This window comes from Armigeres subalbatus, chromosome 3 (genome assembly GCF_024139115.2).
Source record: "Armigeres subalbatus isolate Guangzhou_Male chromosome 3, GZ_Asu_2, whole genome shotgun sequence".
NCBI classification, from domain to species: Eukaryota; Metazoa; Arthropoda; class Insecta; order Diptera; family Culicidae; genus Armigeres; species Armigeres subalbatus.
In genome coordinates this window covers 130,380,881-130,401,759 of record NC_085141.1, presented here as the reverse complement: position 1 = coordinate 130,401,759, position 20,879 = coordinate 130,380,881, and the positions used below count along the sequence as shown (strand labels likewise).

Below are 20,879 nucleotides of genomic sequence, written 5' to 3'. Positions count from 1 at the left end.
AGATCTGGTAAAACAGACTTGATTTATAGGCGCAATAGTATGTGAGAAGGTGTATTTTGTATCGAAAACAAAAACGTAAATAGTAACTGCTGATTCTTATCTACCAAAAATATAATATTATGGTTGTACATGTACGCTTTTATTTATGCCGCGGAGGCCGTAAAATTTCTAACGATTTTTTTGGTACGGTTTTGGGAATATTCTTACAAATTCACATGTTTTTATTATTTGAATCCTCTATAAACTTTATAGGTTATATTTGGAGCAATTTATTTTTTGAGTAAAAATTATAGTGATGTGGCATCTATTCCCTGGCAATAGGTATAGATGTAGCAAAACACCAGGATGATACGCGGATATAGAAGAACGCAATATGTGCATTTTTGATTTATGTAGTTGATTGTGGAAGAAAAACTGCAAAGTAAGAGCCAATTTATGACTTGACTATTATCCCCGATTGTGTATTGTAATTCAGCAGATATGAGAAATTGTTTACGCGAAGAAATTTGTTTGATTTTGGGTTGAAATACAAATATAAATGATTATGCTTTTTTGAAGATGTACATTCAACGCCAAATTTTATTTGTTTTGCAAATGATTTCTACACAATGTAGTGTAGGATCCCTAAACTATCAAAAACAATAAGAAGGGTTTCATTTGTTTTGGAGGAATGTCGATTTTTAAAAAGGTGTGGCATCTCACCTGGATTTTCCACAATGAAGATTGTGATTTTCCTTAACATTGTTTGAAATCATAAAAGGGTGAGCCCTTAATTGTTTGCCAAATTAACGTACATCTATCGTTTTTACGTCGTTTTTCAGGCAGGTGATTGGTATTAACCGTGAAAAGTATATGAAGTATGTTGCCACACTATCTGGAAACAACGATGAGGTTGAAATGACGCCCAATGCTGACGGTCTGTGTGACATGTCTATAGGACTGTCAGAAAACGAAAACAAAGTTTATATATCATAGAAACGATCAGGAACGTGGTTTCGATTTATTTGATATAAAATTAAAAGTAGCTGTTAAATTAATCAGTTGAACTAAAATACCTCTATTATTATTAGTAATCGATTTGGTGAGTTGCGATTTGATTTTGTTAGTTTAATTTAGTACTCTTATACTCCCTTTTATAGTAGTTACACATATTGCAAATTATAACCCCGCTTATCGCTCGTTGCATAATACGTGGTGAACACTGAAAAAGTATGATGTATTACCCATTTATATCCTGTTTTATTAATAATAAAATAATTAATTTACAGCTTTGGAGCTGTCGATCAGAAGCTATCAAAACGGTGTCTCAATCACGGTGCAACAATTTCTCCAAAGTTTTTCATGGCAGCAGTATTGCCTGAGAAACAAAACAAAGCAGAATGAGCGCGAATGAAGGACATTCCTGCCAAAAGTGCTCGAGAAGAGATTCGATGGATAACATGGTTTGTTGCGACTGTTGTGATGGCTGGGAGCACTATGGATGTGCCGGCGTGACCGACTCTATAAGCGAAGCGAACAGATCATGGGTGTGCGTTCGCTGCACAGAAGAAGCCCGAACAAACTCATTGAACCATATTAGAGAAGAGGATCCAGCACAAGAAGAAGGTGCATCTGGTACAACAGCTGTTCAGAATAAAGGAGCGATTCCAAAGGAGCGGCCTAAGCAGAAGGAAGAGCATACGGCGAGGTCTGTCGTTTCAGTGAACACATCGAGTTCCAGCAAGAATTCTCAGAGAATACAGATGTGTCTGAATCTTTTGGAAGAGACCAAGAAGGTAAAGATGCAGAAGCTGGAAGAGGAGGAAAAATATCTCAAAGCGAAATTCGATTTGCTAATGCAGTTGGGAGAAGAAGAAGATGGTGGAAGTAAGAAAAGTGTGATAAGTGCTCGGTCCAAGCGGAATAGGCTGGAAAGATGGTTGGAGGACGGGCAGGATACGCAGAAAACTAGTAGACCAGCAGAAAAAATATGGGAAAAGGGAGCATCGGCAGTAGAATTTCCTAAAGTATTGCCGCGGGAGAAGGATTCATCGGTTCCTACTTCTAAAACTGAGTCGGTTTTGAAGAGTTTGGAACAAACTTCATCTGGTAAGCAACCACAGGAAACGTCGACCCCACTCCAAACACGGTTGACCTCAATAACAGATTTAATCTCACCAACTACCATCGCTTCCACGTCTGTATCTTGGCTTACAAATGTTCAGCAACCAGCGGCGCGCCCCGCCGAGGACAAAAACGTAAATACAAAAGGAAATCCCAAGCATAGTTACGGATGCATGGAATCGGAGCCTCATGCCAAGTACTCGCAGGTTCCTTTAGGCACCATGACAGCAACAGATAATGTCCTTAGAGCGAAAACAATGTTAGCATCCACATCTGGCAATAGGTCAGCATCTAACGCTGAAAGACTACAGACCAGTAGCTGCCAATTTAGCCACCAGCCGATGGTGTCTGTTCAAAGTCAGTCTAACGCATCTCGCCCAATGTCAGTATGGAACAACGGGTTTACATCGACAGGGCCACCAAATGTGCCGCTGAACCTTTCAGAACCGTCATTAGCTCCATGTTCCACTATGGCCTCTGACCCGTACGGTACTACAAACCGAGCTAGCCATGTCCAACATCAATATGCTTCCACAGCGAACTACGGTTTAAGACCTCCTGGAATTCCACTGATATCTAGAGACAGCAACGCTCAACAGCCCACCAACAATCAGCACTACTCTTCAAGATATCAACTGCCTATGATACATGCCGGGCCAAATGCGTCACAATTAGCTGCACGACAAGTCATGCCCAGGGACTTACCATCGTTCTCCGGAGACCCGGAGGATTGGCCTATCTTTTATAGCTCGTTCAGAAACACGACCGATATATGTGGATACAACGATGCAGAAAACCTGGCAAGGTTACAACGTTGCTTGCGAGGTAGTGCACTAGATGCGGTCAAAAGTCGATTGCTCCTGCCTGCGTCGGTCCCATTCGTATTGGAAACCCTTCGCAAGTTATATGGAAGACCCGAAATGCTCATCAGCTCGCTACTGAACAAGGTGCGCAACACACCTTCGCCAAAACACGATAATCTCCATTCTATCGTAACCTTTGGTTTAGCCGTACAAAACCTAGTCGATCATATGGTGATCTCCGATCAACAATTTCATCTAACGAACCCCATGCTGCTTCAGGAATTAGTTGGGAAGTTACCGACGAGTCTTAAAATGCAGTGGGGCTACTACAAGAGTGCAACAGTAGATGTCAACCTGGCAACCTTTAATGCATTCATGTCGGGCTTAGTCAACCTGGCCTCGGATCTTTCTTTCAATATAGACTCAAGTAACAGTTCAACAAAGCGAACAGAGAGGCATAACGAAAAGCTGTTTGTTCATACACTAGAAGCGCCGAAAATAACACTTTCGAGTACCACAAACACGAAGGACAACATCAACTCCAGTGTAAAAAGCTGTACTTACTGCGAGAACTCAAACCATCAAATATCAAACTGTTCAAAATTCAAGGAATTAGATCTTGACGGACGCTGGAAAGCCATCCGGCAAAAAAACCTATGTCGTACCTGCCTGATACCTCATCGAAAGTGGCCGTGCCGCTCAAATAAAGAATGTGGTAAGGAAGGATGTCGTGTACGTCACCATCAACTTTTGCATACTGATCGTATTACGCTAGAAACTGCGATGGATAGCAGAACCAAACGTGTAGAACACCAAAATCACCACTTCAACAAGTCGTACGCTATTTTTCGTTACCTCCCAGTAACTATATTTGGAAACGGGAAGAAGGTGAACATGTTTGCCTTCATGGACGAAGGTTCAAGTTCAACACTTCTGGAGGCTAGTGTCGCGAACCAATTGGGAGTAGAAGGACCGCTATCATCATTGACGCTCTCGTGGACTGGTAACATAACGAGGGAAGAAAAAAATTCGAGATGTGTGGAAGTAACCATCTGTGGCAGTCAACTGAGGCAAAAATATGTTATCGGAAACGTGCAGACAGTCAGCGAGCTTCAACTTCCCAGACAATCCTTTAACTACGATGAATTGATCAAACGATTCCCCTATCTGAAGGGGCTTCCCCTAGAAGATTATTCTGAAGTAACACCACAGATGATTATCGGACTGGAACATGTACGACTACTAACGACGCTGAAATTGCGTGAAGGAGGCGGGACCGGTCCAGTAGCAGTTAAAACCAGGTTGGGCTGGTGCATGTATGGAAAGCAGAGCGGAAGGGACGCCAGTATGCAGTGTTAAAATACGCGAAAATACCGGCGGATTAATTAAAAAACTTTTCGCGAGGTGATCGCGATCGTCGCGGAACATGCGATCACAACAAACAATTTGGATAACAGACTGAATGACGTCTTGTCAAATAAACGTCAGAATATTATCCCCACCCTGGACTTGCATGCAACATCACTAGCAATATTGGATTGCACTACAAATGTTTATGAGTAATCAAAACAAACCAGAATTGGTAGAAGTGTTGCCAGAGTCACTGGAATATACTAGTTGAATAATGAATTATGTTTATATATCAATAATGTAGAATAACTTGTTAATGTAATATGACGATGGAAACTAATGAACAATATACTCTGAGAACCAACAGAAAATCGTGTTTGATATTCTAATAGGTTATGGGCCCAGTGGTTAACTGGTAGAAAGTCGAGTCAAGTGAAGTTATTCTAAAGCGATTAGTTGAAGAAGATGCCTGGAAAGAAGGAAGATACTGCCCTCGGGGTTACCGATGGGGAACTAGCTGGTGGTCAACCAGTAGTAAACAACAAGACGGAACGCATTCCTCTTGAGCGAGGGCCGTCGTCCGTTGCGGCGCTCTATCGTGGAGACCGTTCGTGTGTATTCGACGGGAACGAAGCGAGTTTCCCTGCTTGGAAATGGCGGATTGAGCACCATCTCAATAAGATGCGTCTGGTGCATACGCTGTTGAGGACTCCCGTGGAAGAAGAATATGCCCACCGGTGCCGGGAGCGAAACCCGAAGAAGAAGCAGCGAGGAAAGAAAAAATGAAGAAACGGATGGAAGAAGATATGGACGCTTTAGACGAAATAGTGCTGATGGTGAATAATCAGGTTTTAAATCAATTGATTGGCCTAGATTATGCGAAGCAAGTGATGGATGTGTTGGTCAGCACATACCAGAAAGTTGGAACTGGAGCAATGATCACGATGCGAGATCGTCTATTCAATCTCAAACATAAACGTTTTGATAGCCTTCAGCGTTTGTTTGATGAATACGATCTGATCATTCGAGAGCTGGAAAGAATGCGAGCTGGACTAACGCCAGCGGAGAAGATCCATGCTCTAATTATTGCGATGCCAAACCGATTTAAGCATGTGGAGGGTGCATTGACTGTGCTACCAAACGATGAGTTGTGTCGTAAACCGCTAGGTGAGATAAAACGCATGTATTTGGATGCAGAAATGATCGATGGTGAAACAATGGGTGGAAGGCGGATCAGAGGGTTCGATGACGTCGCACTGAAGTCGAACAAAAAGCACGTGAACGTTTGCTTTGGCTGTGGAGAAACTGGCCATTACAAAACAAATGCCCGTTGAAGAAGAAGAAAGGACAATGGAATGGTCAACAAGCATGTCAACATCCCCGATGGCAGGGAAAGAACCAGAGTCGCCATCATGCACTGATGACTCAAACCAGCGGCAACGGTGAAACATCACGGAAAGTGAGATTTGTGGTCGATTCAGGAGCGAGCGACCACATGGTGAATGACGAGCGAATGCTGGAAGATGTGGAAGAATTGGAGAAGCCAGTCGTCATTGCAACTGCTAAATCAGGAACAACTCTTCGGGGTACGAAGAGAGGTAAGGTACGAGTGAGCAGTGTTGTCGGAGAAAACAAAATAAAGAAACTCGAATTCTATAATGTGCTTTTTATTCCGGAGCTAGATGTGAATCTCCTTTCAGTTAGAAGGGTGAATTCTATGGGAAAGAAAGTTACTTTTATGTATGAGGATGTCGTAATCCATGATGGTGGGGAGGTTATCGCCCATGGGATAATGGAGAATGGTCTTTATTATTTGCAATTGGAGTTGGAGGGCAATGTAACCTCAGCATTAGTAGGAAAGGACCAGATAAATGTCGAAACATGGCATAAACGATTGGGACATTTAGGCAAAAGTAATATGCTGAAATTAGTAAGAAATGGCATGGTTGAAGGTATCGACTGTGGTGAAGAAAGTGTTGGCAGTTTGCCAGATGTTTGCGAAAGTTGCCTTGCGGGGAAGCAAGTTAGCAACAAGTTTAATAGTTTGCAGTTGCCAAGGTCTACTAGACCATTGGAACTAGTTCATTCCGATGTTTGTGGATCTATGGAGGTAGCAACTCATGATGGTTATCGTTATTTGGTAACATTTATCGATGACTTTACGCACTTCGCCGTGGTTTATCTTCTGAAATCAAAGAATGAAGTCTTCGAAAAATTTAAGGAATATTACGAATTTAGTACAGCACATTTCGGTCAGAAACTGTCTAAATTTCGTACAGATAACGGTGGGGAATATCAAAATAGAGAGTTCCAGAATTACTGTAAAAGTAAAGGAATACAGATGATATATACGGTACCGTATACTCCTCAGCAAAATGGAGTAAGCGAGCGTTTCAATAGAACATTGATGGAAAAAGTACGCGCAATGCTTCATGATAGTGGGTTATCTAAGAAAATGTGGGGAGAGGCTGTTTATGTAGCGACATACCTTACAAACAGGTCCCCTACGGTAGCATTACAAGAAAATAAGACGCCATATGAAAATGGTTTGGAAAACTCCCAAACTTAAAAATCTTAGAGTTTTTGGATGTACAGCATACAAACTCATTCCAAAAGAAAAGAGAACAAAATTAAATTCCAAATCTAAAAGATTGATATTCGTGGGCTACGCGAATAATGGCTATAGGCTATGGAATGGCGCTTTGAAGAAAATTGAAATTGCCAGGAATGTAGTATTTGATGAATCGAAAACACCATATATCGGTGAGTCTGCAGGTTCAAATGATTTGGTTTTCTCTCAAATAATTACAAGAGAAACTTGTGAAGAGAATACCGATGAGAAATATGGCAACGAGGAAACCAAAATTCCAGAAGAAATTGCATCAGAGGATCGGGAAGATTCTGAAGAAACGATTTCCGTGGAAAATGATGACATATTCGAAGAATCGGAATCAGAAATCGTCGAAAACGATAATCATGAACAAGCAAATGATACATCGGAGTCAGATAATTACGAACAACCCACAGAGAAACAGCTAGAACTACGTCGAAGCACGAGAAACAGAAAACAGACTACGTTTCATAATTTCTCTGCAAAAATAGCGCCAGTTATTGATGGTTGCATTCCGCAATCAATCACTGAATTAAAACTACTGGAAGACTGGGAGCACTGGCGGGAGGCAATCGACGATGAAATGAAATCACTAGACGATAATAAAACATGGGAAGTGGTCAACTACAAAAACAACATCAAGCCAATACAATCAAAATGGGTCTTCACAAGGAAAGAAGATGGGAGATACAAAGCAAGACTTGTAGCAAAGGGATGTTCACAACGCCCAGGGTTTGACTACAGTGAAACATTTGCACCAGTAGCAAAAATGGACAGCGTCCGATTATTATTAGCTCTTGCAAATGAATACAAAATGCTTGTTCACCAAATGGATGTAAAAACGGCATTTTGTACGGTGATCTAGATGAAGATATTTTTATGAAACTTCCAGCAGACGAAAATGGTAAAGCGAAGACTGTTCGTTTGCATAAAAGCTTGTATGGATTGAAACAAGCAAGCAGAAATTGGAATAAGAAGTTTGACGATGCAGTCAAAGAATTGGAATTTTCTCCTTAAAAGTGATTGTTGTGTATATAGATCCAAAGCAAAAGGAATAATTTTGCTTTTGTATGTGGATGACATACTGATATTAGCCAACGATCAGGAAAATTTGGATTGGATAAAAGAAGAACTTGGAAGGCTATTCCAAATGAAGGACCTTGATGAGGTCAAATATTTTCTCGGAATGGAAATTAAAAGAGATTTTGACAACCAAACGATAGAAATATCACAATCAAGATACGTTGAGAAGATTTTGAAACGTTTCGGTATGATTGATTGTAAACCTGTGGGGACACCGCTCGATTCAAATGTAAAATGGTCTAAAACAAATCAGCAAGAAACTGCTCATCCCTACAAGGAACTGCTTGGGTGTTTGCAATATTTAACACTAACGTCTCGACCTGACATTAGCGCGGCAGTCAATACGCTAAGTAAATATCAGAGTTGTGCGACTGATGCTCATTGGGTTGGTTTGAAACGTATTCTTAGATACCTGAAAGGGACTACGGATACAATGATAAAATATGAGAAGAGACCTTACACACACATTGTCAAGGGATATGCGGATGCAGATTTCGCTAATGATCCTGATGATAGAAAATCGGTTTCAGGATATGCTTTCGAAATTTTTGGAAGCTTAGTTTCATGGTCAACGAAACGACAACAAACGGTCAGTTTGTCAACATCCGAAGCAGAACTTATTGCACTTTGCACAGCTGTAACTGAAGGAATATGGCTTGTGAAATTCCTCAAAGAATTGGATGTGGGTAGCATTCCATTCATTATTATGGAAGATAATGTTCCATGTATTAGTATCGCGGAGGAACCTCGATCACACCAACGAATGAAACATCTGGACATCAAATACATGTTTATACGGGATCACATCAAGGAAGGAAGATTACAACTAAAATTCATCCGTTCCGAGGATCAACCGGCTGATGCATTCACCAAGGGCCTCCCGAGAGACGCACATCGAAGATTATTGGGACGTCTCAACATCCAAATTGCGGGAAGTGTTAAAATACGCGAAAATACCGGCGGATTAATTAAAAAACTTTTCGCGAGGTGATCGCGATCGTCGCGGAACATGCGATCACAACAAACAATTTGGATAACAGACTGAATGACGTCTTGTCAAATAAACGTCAGAATATTATCCCCACCCTGGACTTGCATGCAACATCACTAGCAATATTGGATTGCACTACAAATGTTTATGAGTAATCAAAACAAACCAGAATTGGTAGAAGTGTTGCCAGAGTCACTGGAATATACTAGTTGAATAATGAATTATGTTTATATATCAATAATGTAGAATAACTTGTTAATGTAATATGACGATGGAAACTAATGAACAATATACTCTGAGAACCAACAGAAAATCGTGTTTGATATTCTAATATGCAGCAGCTAAATTTCCATCGGACTACTGTGCAAACAAACCAGTCACTTCATGACTTGATGAAGCGCTTTTTCGAAGTAGATGAGGGTGCAGTTACAAGAAAACCACAAGCTGAAGACGACAAGCGTGCGCTAGAGATACTAGAAGAAACTACCATGCGGAAAGGAAACCGCTTCGAAACGGGTTTATTGTGGCGAGCCGATCTACCATCGTTTCCTGATAGCCTGCCGATGGCGACCAAAAGATTGTTCTCACTAGAGAAACGATTGGAACGGAACCCCGATTTGTGTGAAAAGGTGAAGAAGCAGATAAAAACGTACGAGATGAAGCAGTACGCGCACAAGATATCGGAAAAAGACGAAATGCAAGCGAATCCCCAACGTGTGTGGTATCTACCCCTAGGTGTAGTCAGCAATGAGAAGAAGCCGGGAAAATTGCGCTTGATCTGGGACGCTGCTGCAAGAGTTGGTGGAGTTAGTTTCAATGATTTCCTACTGAAGGGTCCGGATTTATTGACCGCACTGCCGGAGGTCCTTCTCCGATTCCGGGAGAAATCGATTGCAATCTGCGGAGACATATCCGAAATGTTTCATCAGATCAGGATACGAGAGCAAGACAAGCAGTCGCAGCGTTTTCTATGGCGAAATAACCCGAACGAACCTATACAGAAGTACGTAATGGATGTGTCGACCTTTGGCGCTACTTGCTCTCCCTGCTCGGCGCAGTTTATTAAAAATAAAAATGCCAGTGAATATTCAGAGATTTACCCACGTGCCGCCAAAGCGATAACAGACAATCATTATGTCGATGACTTCCTCGACTGCACTGATACAGAAGAAGAAGCTGTAGAGCTGGTTAAAAACGTAAAGAAAATACATGCAGCAGCAGGATTTGAGATCAATAAGTTCCGCTCAAACTCAGTAGCCGTACTATTGGCTCTCGGCGTATCGGACTCTTCAAACAGCAAACTACTCCATTCAGATAAGCTTACTAACTCCGAGCGAGTGCTTGGATTGTTATGGATACCCTCTTCGGACCTGTTCATGTTCGATACAGCGACTCTGATCCCCCAAGCAATCCAACCAGGTGGCGACACGCCTACCAAAAGGCAGGTGCTACAAACAGTCATGAAACTTTTCGATCCGCTCGGTATGATCTCCCACTACATCATCCATGGGAAAATCCTAATGCAGGAGATTTGGAGATCTGGCACTAACTGGGATGAGCCGATAGCGGAGATTTTACTGGACAAATGGCATCGATGGGTCGAACTACTAAGTCTTCTAAAGGAAGTGAAGGTACCAAGGTATTTGTTTAGGGGAATGCGATCAGATTTAATACAAGGGTTGCAGCTACACATACTAGTGGATGCCAGTGAAGCTGCTTACGCATGCGTGGGGTATCTACGACTACCAGTGGGAAAAGAAGGACGATGCGCGTTAGTTGCCTCAAAAACGAAGGTAGCACCCCTGAAGCCGTTGTCAATCCCGCGACTAGAACTGCAAGCAGCTTTGATCGGAGCACGCCTATCTCAACACATTTCATCAGCTCTAACATTGCCTGTCGAAAAGTACTATTATTGGACAGACTCTACGACCGTTCTCGCCTGGCTTCGTTCGGACAGCAGACGATATCATCAGTACGTAGCATTTCGGGTAGGAGAAATACTTTCTACTACAGGAATTGACGACTGGCATTACGTTCCATCGAAGTTAAATGTAGCGGATGAAGCAACGAAATGGGGATCCGGTCCGAGCTTCGACCCTGATGGCAGATGGTTTCAAGGACCGTCATTTTTGTGGAGATCGGAAGAAAATTGGCCGTCCCAGAATAAACAGCAGACTTCAACGAGTGAAGAACTTCGTGCAAGCTTTCAACACCATAACTGTACGAAAATAGTGGAATTGTTCGACGCTTCTCGTTTCTCCAATTGGAATCGTATGATTCGAACAGTAGCCTATGTCCATCAGGCGGTCAACATTTGGTGTGCAAGAATACCTCGAATACAACGGACAACGATTCTAAAAAGTGAGGATATACAGAAAGCTGAAAATTCCATCTGGAAGCAGGTTCAAGCTCAGGAATTTTTCGATGAAATACATATTTTGCAACGAGGAGACGAATCACAAATCATTCCAAAGCGCAGTTCATTATACCGTCTGACTCCCTTCTTGGACGATCAAGGGGTTATACGATTACAAAGCCGGATCGAAGCAGCACCCTATGCAACATATGAAACCAAATATCCCATAATTCTACCCAACAAACATCGTGTAACATTTCTACTAGTCGACGGATATCATCGCCGCTTCCTACATGCAAACAATGAAACGGTCTGTAATCAGATTAGACAGCTGTATTACATACCTAGACTACGCTCTCTGATTCAATCAGTGGCCAGGAACTGCCAGTTGTGTAAAATTAACAGGGCTATTCCCAAACCGCCGATAATGTCACCATTGCCCAAAATTCGCCTGACGCCCTTTATTCGGGCTTTCACATTCGTAGGAGTGGATTACTTCGGGCCGTTGGAGGTCAAGGTGGGACGAGCTGTGACCAAGAGATGGGTAGCTCTTTTCACATGTCTCACAGTGAGAGCTGTGCATTTAGAACTGACCCACAGCCTATCAACGCAGTCATGTATCATGGCCATCAGACGGTTCGTAGCAAGAAGAGGAGCACCGAAAGAAATATATACGGACAACGGCACAAATTTCCAAGGTGCTGGCCGCCGACTTAACGAAGAGAAGAAGAAATTACTAAGTATAAGTGAACAATGTGCCACAACGTTCACCAATGCTTATACTACGTGGCACTACAACGTTCCAGCAGCTCCCCATATGGGAGGCCCCTGGGAACGTATGGTTCGAGCGGTAAAGACGGCGATGAAAGCGATTTCTGATCATCCCAGATATGTGAGTGATGAAGTTCTAGAAACCGTTCTTTTGGAAGCTGAGAGTGTGGTGAATTCTCGTCCACTTACCTATATTCCAGTAGAAATGGATAGTCATGAATCGCTGACTCTTAATCATTTTCTTCTATACGGGGCTAGTGGGGTCAAGCACCCCATGGGAGCACTAATAGACGTGCGTGGTGGACTTCGTTACAGCTGGGCAATTGCGCAAGAAATGGTCGATGGATTCTGGCGTCGGTGGATTCTAGAATATCTACCTATGCTGACTAGACGAACCAAATGGTTCGAAAAAGTGAAACCACTTCAGCCAGGGGACCTCGTGGTAGTGATCGATGAGAACAAGCGGAATTTCTGGGAACGTGGACGCATCATCGGAGTCGTCAAAGGAGTTGACGGTCAAGTTCGTCGAGCAACTGTTCAAACAGCACGGGGCGTATATAACAGACCAGCTGTTAAACTAGCCCTTCTGGATGTGACTGACGTAAAGCAAGCGGATTCGACTACCGATCGTGCAGCATGTGGATCATCTCACGGGCAAGGGGATGTTGCCACACTATCTGGAAACAACGATGAGGTTGAAATGACGCCCAATGCTGACGGTCTGTGTGACATGTCTATAGGACTGTCAGAAAACGAAAACAAAGTTTATATATCATAGAAACGATCAGGAACGTGGTTTCGATTTATTTGATATAAAATTAAAAGTAGCTGTTAAATTAATCAGTTGAACTAAAATACCTCTATTATTATTAGTAATCGATTTGGTGAGTTACGATTTGATTTTGTTAGTTTAATTTAGTACTCTTATACTCCCTTTTATAGTAGTTACACATATTGCAAATTATAACCCCGCTTATCGCTCGTTGCATAATACGTGGTGAACACTGAAAAAGTATGATGTATTACCCATTTATATCCTGTTTTATTAATAATAAAATAATTAATTTACAGCTTTGGAGCTGTCGATCAGAAGCTATCAAAACGGTGTCTCAATCACGGTGCAACAAAGTATATAACGTGAATGAAGTATATAACATGCGCGTGTAAGTAAAAAAATTGCAAACAAAAAGCCGGATTAGCCACAACGGATCGACTCTAACGTTATGACCAAAACACTGATATTGTAAAGTGTATGGGAAAATGAATTTTAGCATTTATACTCCTGCCATTATTGGCTCGCAACAAGTTGTGTTCAACGGAAAACTAAACAACGACTATAAGCGATTGTAATTGACTATGACCTTTTTGGGCAGGCAGCTTGATCACGATACGGTAGAGTTATGCGCTAATTCGTCCATGGCGCTAATATCCGTCATATCAAATTCTAAATCCCTAAATATTCGCGAATCGTAAACTAAATTAATGAGCTAATCATCTGGCGTGATAGAAAAAAAAGTGTACACTACGATCTGAAGAGATTTGAATTACATTCAGGTGTTTCTTACTTGAAATACAGTTCAATTAAACTTTGCGACTGAGTCTATTTGCACAATTTCCTACCTTTACCGTACGACGAAGGAAAATCCAGTTGGTTTACTGCTGGAGAAGGCACGCAGCATCGTCACCAAAATCATCGTATTTCACTAATTTTCACTTCACTTTTTCACTTAAATTTCCCACTACGCACTAAATGAAAGCTCGAGTGAATAAAAATTCAAAAAGGAACTACTGAAAGGCGTTCAAAAGATCTTTTTTTTTTAACTTTCGATCGTTTGATTTTGTTTGTCTTCGTCGCCTTCAATTGTAAGAAAAACGCGTTGCCAAACTGGCGCTTTGAACTGAAATAATCTTATGTAACACGTCTGATAATACATCATGCAGTCAATAAAATAGGATTTTCCAATTATTTTCCGTAAAATCTTCCAAATATATATTTTCATACACACTCCTCATTCATACTAAAATTTTCCACTATTCCAAAAGTTTGAAACAAGAGAAACAATTTTATAATAGAAATTTGTTGGTAACACCTTTTCAAATTTTTTGATGGGCTGCCCTTTTATTCGGTTCTATTTGATGCCCTGATGCTCTAGACAAAATTTCAGCCAAATCGGTCAACGTTTAGGCGGTGCTAAACTCGTAGGAAGTTTCTATGGAAAAATGTATACAGAAACATCCAAACCATTCCACGTCGAGCAACCGTGCGAGACAGTCGATAGTCCGCGTACGCTCAATTACTTTTCGGGTTTTCCTTGAATTTTCAGAGGTTTTTACCGAAGACCAGTGGAAGAGGTTTTTATTGGAGAACCATTAAGTAGCCTTCAGCTAAGTTGTGAAAAACTAGTGTTTTGAGTGATTCTGAGAGATTTCTGGCGTCCATCGACACCCGAGTTTCTTCACCCCACGCAGGCGGTTTCTCGTGGTGGTGAACTCCGTTCAACATCAGACACTACCATAACCATTGTAAATCATCCTACCAACAATCGCCGCCTCACCATCGTCCCCCGCGGTCCATACCATCCAGCTGCTGTGTGAGATAGGAGAGCAGCCAACGCACACGTCTAGAGTGGTTGGCTTCCATCGAGCCCGTCTGTCCGGTGCGTCCACCATTGTCGGCCCGGTGTGCGCTGCAGTGTGCACAGTAGCCTAAGAGTTAAGTATATTCTTCTTCGTTGATTCCCCTTTTCAACCTGACTTTATTCGAATAGTTATATAAAGGGTGTGTGTGTGTTTTTTTTTTTCATTCCTTTTCACTTGTCTTCCCTGTGTGATCAAAATTTTTTTTGTTTTTTTTCTGTCCCTGTGATAAGTGTGTAATTTTAAAATAGTGTGTACCTCGCTGCAGCGGCGCGTTTCGTGTCCGCAATGCGCGAAGGTGATGATGGCGGGGGTACATCGTATTCCCTGTCTGATATTTCGTTGCATTCTGATGTACCGAGAGAAAGCAAAATGGACACCAACAATACAGTTGCATTCCCCATGAACCCCCGCCACAAGGCCTACCCTCCCGACTCTAGTGGGCCGTATGTTGTTTTCTTTCGACCCAAAGACAAACGATTGAATATTAGCCAGATCAGCAAAGATCTGGAAAAGCGTTTTTCGTCTGTCACGACCATTGACATGGTTGGGTCTAGTAAGCTGCGCGTCACTTGTTCTGATCGCAAACAGGCCAACGAGATTGCGACCTTTGAGCTCTTCACTCTTGAATATAAAGTTTATCTCCCATCAGCAGTGTGTGAAATCGCGGTGGTTACGGAGGGGAGCATGACATGCGATGAATTGAAACAAGGTTTCGGCGGTTTCAAAAATGCTTCTCTGCCTCCTGTTGAGATATTGGACTGCAAACAAATGCATTCAGTGTCGCAGGAGGGGGAGAAACGAGTTTTTTCGCCTTCAGACTCTTTCTGTGTGACCTTCTCCGGGTCCGCACTGCCTGATTATGTAGTGATTGGCAAACTTCGTCTACCGGTTCGGCTGTATGTACCGAAGGTGATGAATTGTGTTAATTGCAAGCAGCTGGGCCACACCGCTCAGTACTGCTGCAATAAACCTCGCTGTGCATCGTGCGGAGAGAAGCATGTGGATGGCGCGTGCAAGACGGCGCCGAAATGTGTTTATTGCAACGAAGGCCCTCCGCATGCTCTCGAAGCCTGCCCGACGTACATACAGCGGCGAATTCATCAGAAGCGGTCCCTTCAACAGCGTTCTCGTCGAAGCTATGCTGAGATGCTGAGGAAGGCCACTTTACCGATTGTTGCTGACACCATCTCCTTTGGACGATCAAGGTAGTACTGACTCTGAAGTTGGAAATGGGGCTCAAAGGCTCAACGAGGAAACGTAGCAAACAGAGCCAGCGACCCTCGAAGAGGCCTAGAAAACTGCCTCAAAATGAGCCTCAATCCAACATGGCCAATTGCAAAGCGGGTGGAAATACTCAAAAACGTTCAACTTTTGTGGTTTCACATCAGGATGAACGAGAGTTTCCACCGCTTCCGGGTACATCTAAAATCCCAGATGTCCCAAGTTTTTCGAATTTTCAGCCAGGAAGAGAGCATAGAGAACGAACGGAACATCCTCCGAGCGCTCCAATGTTCACGCTTTCTGGCATCGTAGAGCTCATTCTCAATTTCTTTGATGCTTCCGACTCAGTGAAGAACATTGTCAAAACAGTTCTTCCTTTAGTGACTCCTCTCCTGAAGCAACTGGCTTCAAAAATGCCCCTCCTCGAGTCATTCGTATCCTTCGATGACTAACTTCGTCGATAAGGCTCAAATGATTTCGGTTCTACAGTGGAACTGTAGAAGTATTTTTCTAAATTAGATATTTTAAATTTTAGTTAACAAATTACAATGTGATGTTTTTGCACTATGTGAAACATGGCTAACTCCAGATGTGAACCTTCATTTTCCCGATTTTAACATCATTCGCCGCGATCGGGCAAATCGATATGGAGGTGTGCTATTAGGGATCAAAAAACAGCACTCTTTCTATAGAGTCGATCTTGCTCCGATGTCTGGCACCGAAGCTGTCGCATGTCAGGTGACTATTCGAGGAAAAGACCTCAGTATCGCCTCGATATATCTTCCTCCAAACACCGCGATATCTCGTAGAGATCTTTCGCACATCTGCTCGGTTATGCCCGAGCCACGGTTGCTTATGGGAGATTTTAACTCCCACGGAACAGGCTGGGGGGAACTGTACGACGACAACCGTTCAACAATGATATACGACCTCTGCGACGACTTCAATATGTCAATTTTGAATACAGGAGAAGTTACACGAGTGGCACCTCCAGCAAGAGATAGCCGTCTAGATCTTTCCATTTGTTCGAGCTCATTATCGTTGGACTGTACTTGGAAGGTGGTCCAAGATCCCCATGGTAGTGATCATTTGCCGATCGAAGTTTTAATTTCCAATGGACATTATCGATCTGCTTCTATCGACCTCTCATATGACCTCACAAGGCACATCGATTGGGGAAAATATGCAGAAGCCATCATCGATGGCATACAGTCGATAGAAGCTCTTCCCCCACGAGAAGAGTACCAATTTCTATCACAATTGGTTCTTGACAGCGCTCTCCATGCACAACGCCGGCCGGTGCCAGGAGTCTCGGTTCGTAGGAAACCCCACAGTCCGTGGTGGGATAGCGAGTGCACACGACTCTACCGTGAGAAATCCTCTGCGTTTAAAGAATTCCGGAAAAACGGATCGATTGTTCTTCACAAACGGTACATCGCGCTTGAAGTCCAGTTCAAAAAGCTGGTCAAAGTGAAGAAACGCGAATATTGGCGCATTTTCGTTGAAGGCTTGTCGCGTGAGACTTCAATGAAAACTCTTTGGACCGTCGGAAGGAGAATGCGCAACGCGTCGTCCTCTAACGAAGATCGTGAAAGCTCGCCGCGGTGGATACTCGACTTCGCAAAGAAAGTTTGTCCGGATTCGGTACCAGTGGAGCAAGTGTCACGTGATACTTTTGCTAACAGGAATGATATGGATCGCCCTTTTTCGATGATCGAATTCTCGCTTGCTCTCCTTTCATGTAACAATTCAGCTCCTGGGATGGATAGAATCAGGTTCAATTTGCTCAAAAACCTCCCAGACGCCGCGAAGAGGCGCTTATTGAATTTGTTCAATCAATTCATGGAGACTAACATTGTTCCGGATGATTGGAGGCAAGTGAGGGTGATAGCCATCCAAAAGCCCGGAAAACCTACGTCGGATTGTCATTCATATCGTCCTATCGCGATGCTGTCGTGTATTCGGAAGCTATTGGAGAAGATGATTCTCTTCCGGCTAGACAAATGGGTTGAATCGAATGGTTTGTTGTCAGATACACAGTTTGGTTTTCGCAGGGGAAAGGGAACGAACGACTGTCTTGCGTTGCTTTCTTCAGAAATTCAGTTAACTTTCGCTAAAAAGAGCAAATGGGCTCAGTGTTTTTGGACATTAAGGGGGCTTTTGATTCAGTTTGCGTCGATGTCTTATCCGACAAACTCCACGCGTGTGGACTTTCACCACTTTGAAAAACTATCTGTACAATTTGTTGTCAGAGAAGCGTATGAGTTTTTCTCATGGTGAACTGGCAACTTCAAGAATTGGCTACATTGGTCTCCCTCAGGGCTCATGTTTGAGCCCGCTTCTTTACAATTTTTACGTCAGAGATATTGATGAATGTCTCATGCCAAATTGCTCGTTGAGACAGCTTGCAGATGATTGATTGTGTTGTATCCGTTTCTCCAACAGCGGTTGATCTGCAAGGACCATTGCAAGATACTTTGGACAATTTGTCTACTTGGGCTTTAAAGCTGGGTATCGAACTCGCTGCGGAGAAAACTGAGATGGTTGTCTTTTCAAAAAAACATAAGCCGGCAAAGTTCCCGCTCCAACTGATGGGTAAGACGATCACTCACAGCATGTCTTCTAAATACCTCGGGGTCTGGTTTGGCTCGAAAAGCACCTTTGGGAAGCACATTGTGTATCTGACACAAAAATGCCAGAAATGAATCAACTTCATGCCAAACAATAACCGGAACATGGTGGGGAGCGCACCCCGAAGATCTCATTACGTTGTATCGAACAACAATTCTGTCGGTTCTCGAATACGGTAGCTTCTGCTTCCAGTCCGCAGCTAAAACTCACATGCTGAAGCTTCAAAGGATTCAGTACCGCTGTCTCCGTATCGCGTTGGGTTGTATGAATTCGACTCATACAATGAGTTTAGAGGTACTTGCGGGTGTTCTTCCTCTGACAGATCGTTTCGCGGAATTATCGCTCCGGTTCCTCCTCCGTTGTGAGGTTCTCAATCCATTGGTCATTAACAACTTCGAGAAGCTGCTTGAACAAAACTCTCAATCTCGTTTCATGAGCATTTACCACTGGTATATGACACTGGAGGTAAGCCCATCTTCGGTTGACACCAATCGTGCTAACTTCTTAGACTCCTACAGTTCCTCTGTGTCATTTGATCTGTCCATGAAACAGGAGGTTCATGGAATACCAGACTTCCTTCGTGCGGAGGTAATACCTCCATTATTTGCAAGCAAATACGGGCACGCCAGCCAGGAGAGAAGCTTTTTTACAGATGGGTCAAAATCGAGTGACTCCACTGGTTTCGGTGTTTTTAACGTTTTCCATAGCGCCTATTTTAAGCTCAAAGAGCCTAGTTCCGTGTATACTGCTGAGCTAGCAGCTATACACTATTCACTCGAGCAAATCGCATCCCTACCTCCTGACCACTTTTTCATCTTCACCGACAGTCTAAGTTCCTTGGAGGCTGTTCGGTCAATGAAACCGGTTAGGCACTCAGCGTATCTCCTGAATGGGATACGGGAAGCTTTGAGTGCCTTATCAAAACGGTCTTACACAATCACCATGGCCTGGGTCCCTTCTCATTGCTCGATTCCGGGCAATGAGAAAGCGGACTCTTTGGCTAAGGTGGGCGCTATGGAAGGTGATATTTATGATCGACAAATCACCTTCGATGAATTTTTCGCATTAGTTCGTCAGGAAACCTTGATCAGCTGGCAACAAAAATGGACAAATGGGGAGATGGGTAGATGGTTGTTTTCAATTCGTCAACAGGTATCGAGGCGACCATGGTTCAAAAAATTGAATTTGGGACGAGATTTCATTCGAACCATGTGTCGTCTAATGTCCAATCACTACTCTTTAAATGCACATCTTTTTCGAGTGGGGCTCTCAGAAGGCAATCTCTGTGTTTGCGGCGCAGATTACCAAGACATTGACCATGTCGTGTGGGCGTGCGAGGAGTATCGTGGCCCCAGATCTGCGCTAACTGAATATCTGCGGGTTCGAGGAAAGCAGCCGAGGCCTATTAGGGAAGTGTTGGCGGGTCTTGATCTCGAATACATGTCCCTTGTCCACCATTTTCTGAAAGTGGCTGATGTTAGACTGTAATCGTCGTCCATCCATCCCTTTCGTTATCGTAGTCCTTTAAGAATGTCTCCCTCTTGTTGTCTACCGTTAAATCCCACTCGTATGTCTTCCTCTCGCTGCTGTCTTCCAAAAAATGTTTATCTCGTTACAGATGTGAAACATCGCCAATGATATCAACTATGTGAATATCAACATCATATGTAATTAATTTAAGCACCCTAAATTCCCTTCCTTTCCTTCAATATTATTGTATTCCCTAACCTCGACCAAACCGCGAGTCTTACGGTTCCCCAAAACTAACATTAGTGTATAAGAATCATAATAAACTGTATTTTTAAAAACATGATTCCGGCTCCGTAACGCTTCACGGCAAATGAGCCTTTCAAATAAACAATAGATTAAAAAAAAAAGAAACATCCAAAAACAGTGATTTGCAGTTGGAAGGCACAATTTACGATCAAGAACCATGATACTCATTCAGTTCTTGTAGAATTAAATACAGAATGTTATGCTGAAAACCGTGAGAAGATTAGAGTTTATTACGCAAAGTTATTAGCATTTTACTGGAGTTTTGTAGGGGTGAATTTATTTCTTTTCAAAGGTAAAAGAAACGAAATTTGCTCAAACCCCACTTCAGAGAAATGCTAATAACTTAGCCGGGCAAACTCTAATCTTCTCGCGGTTTTCAGCATAACATTCTGTATTTAATTCTACAAGATCTGAATGAGTACCATAGTTCTTCATCGTAAGTTGTGTAGTTCAGCTGCAATTTACTATTTTTTGATGTTTCTGCATACATTTTACCATATAAACTTCCAACGAGTTTAGCACCGCCCAAACGTTGGCCGATTT

The 20,879-nt window shown here is 42.8% G+C and overlaps 1 protein-coding gene and 2 long non-coding RNA genes across 4 annotated transcripts in view; 2 read left to right on the top strand and 1 right to left on the bottom strand.

Moving 5' to 3' along the window:
• The window catches only part of LOC134223624 (galactokinase-like), a 180,920-nt gene that overhangs the window by 44,520 nt on the left and 115,521 nt on the right, over window positions 1-20,879 (bottom strand). The gene's annotated exons all lie outside the window — the stretch shown is intronic.
• On the top strand, window positions 975-1,323 carry LOC134223626 (uncharacterized). The gene is made up of 3 exons (XR_009982642.1): window positions 975-1,081; window positions 1,140-1,209; window positions 1,269-1,323. It is a non-coding gene; the product is annotated as an uncharacterized LOC134223626 (long non-coding RNA).
• Window positions 12,846-13,194, top strand: LOC134223625 (uncharacterized). The gene is made up of 3 exons (XR_009982641.1): window positions 12,846-12,952; window positions 13,011-13,080; window positions 13,140-13,194. It is a non-coding gene; the product is annotated as an uncharacterized LOC134223625 (long non-coding RNA).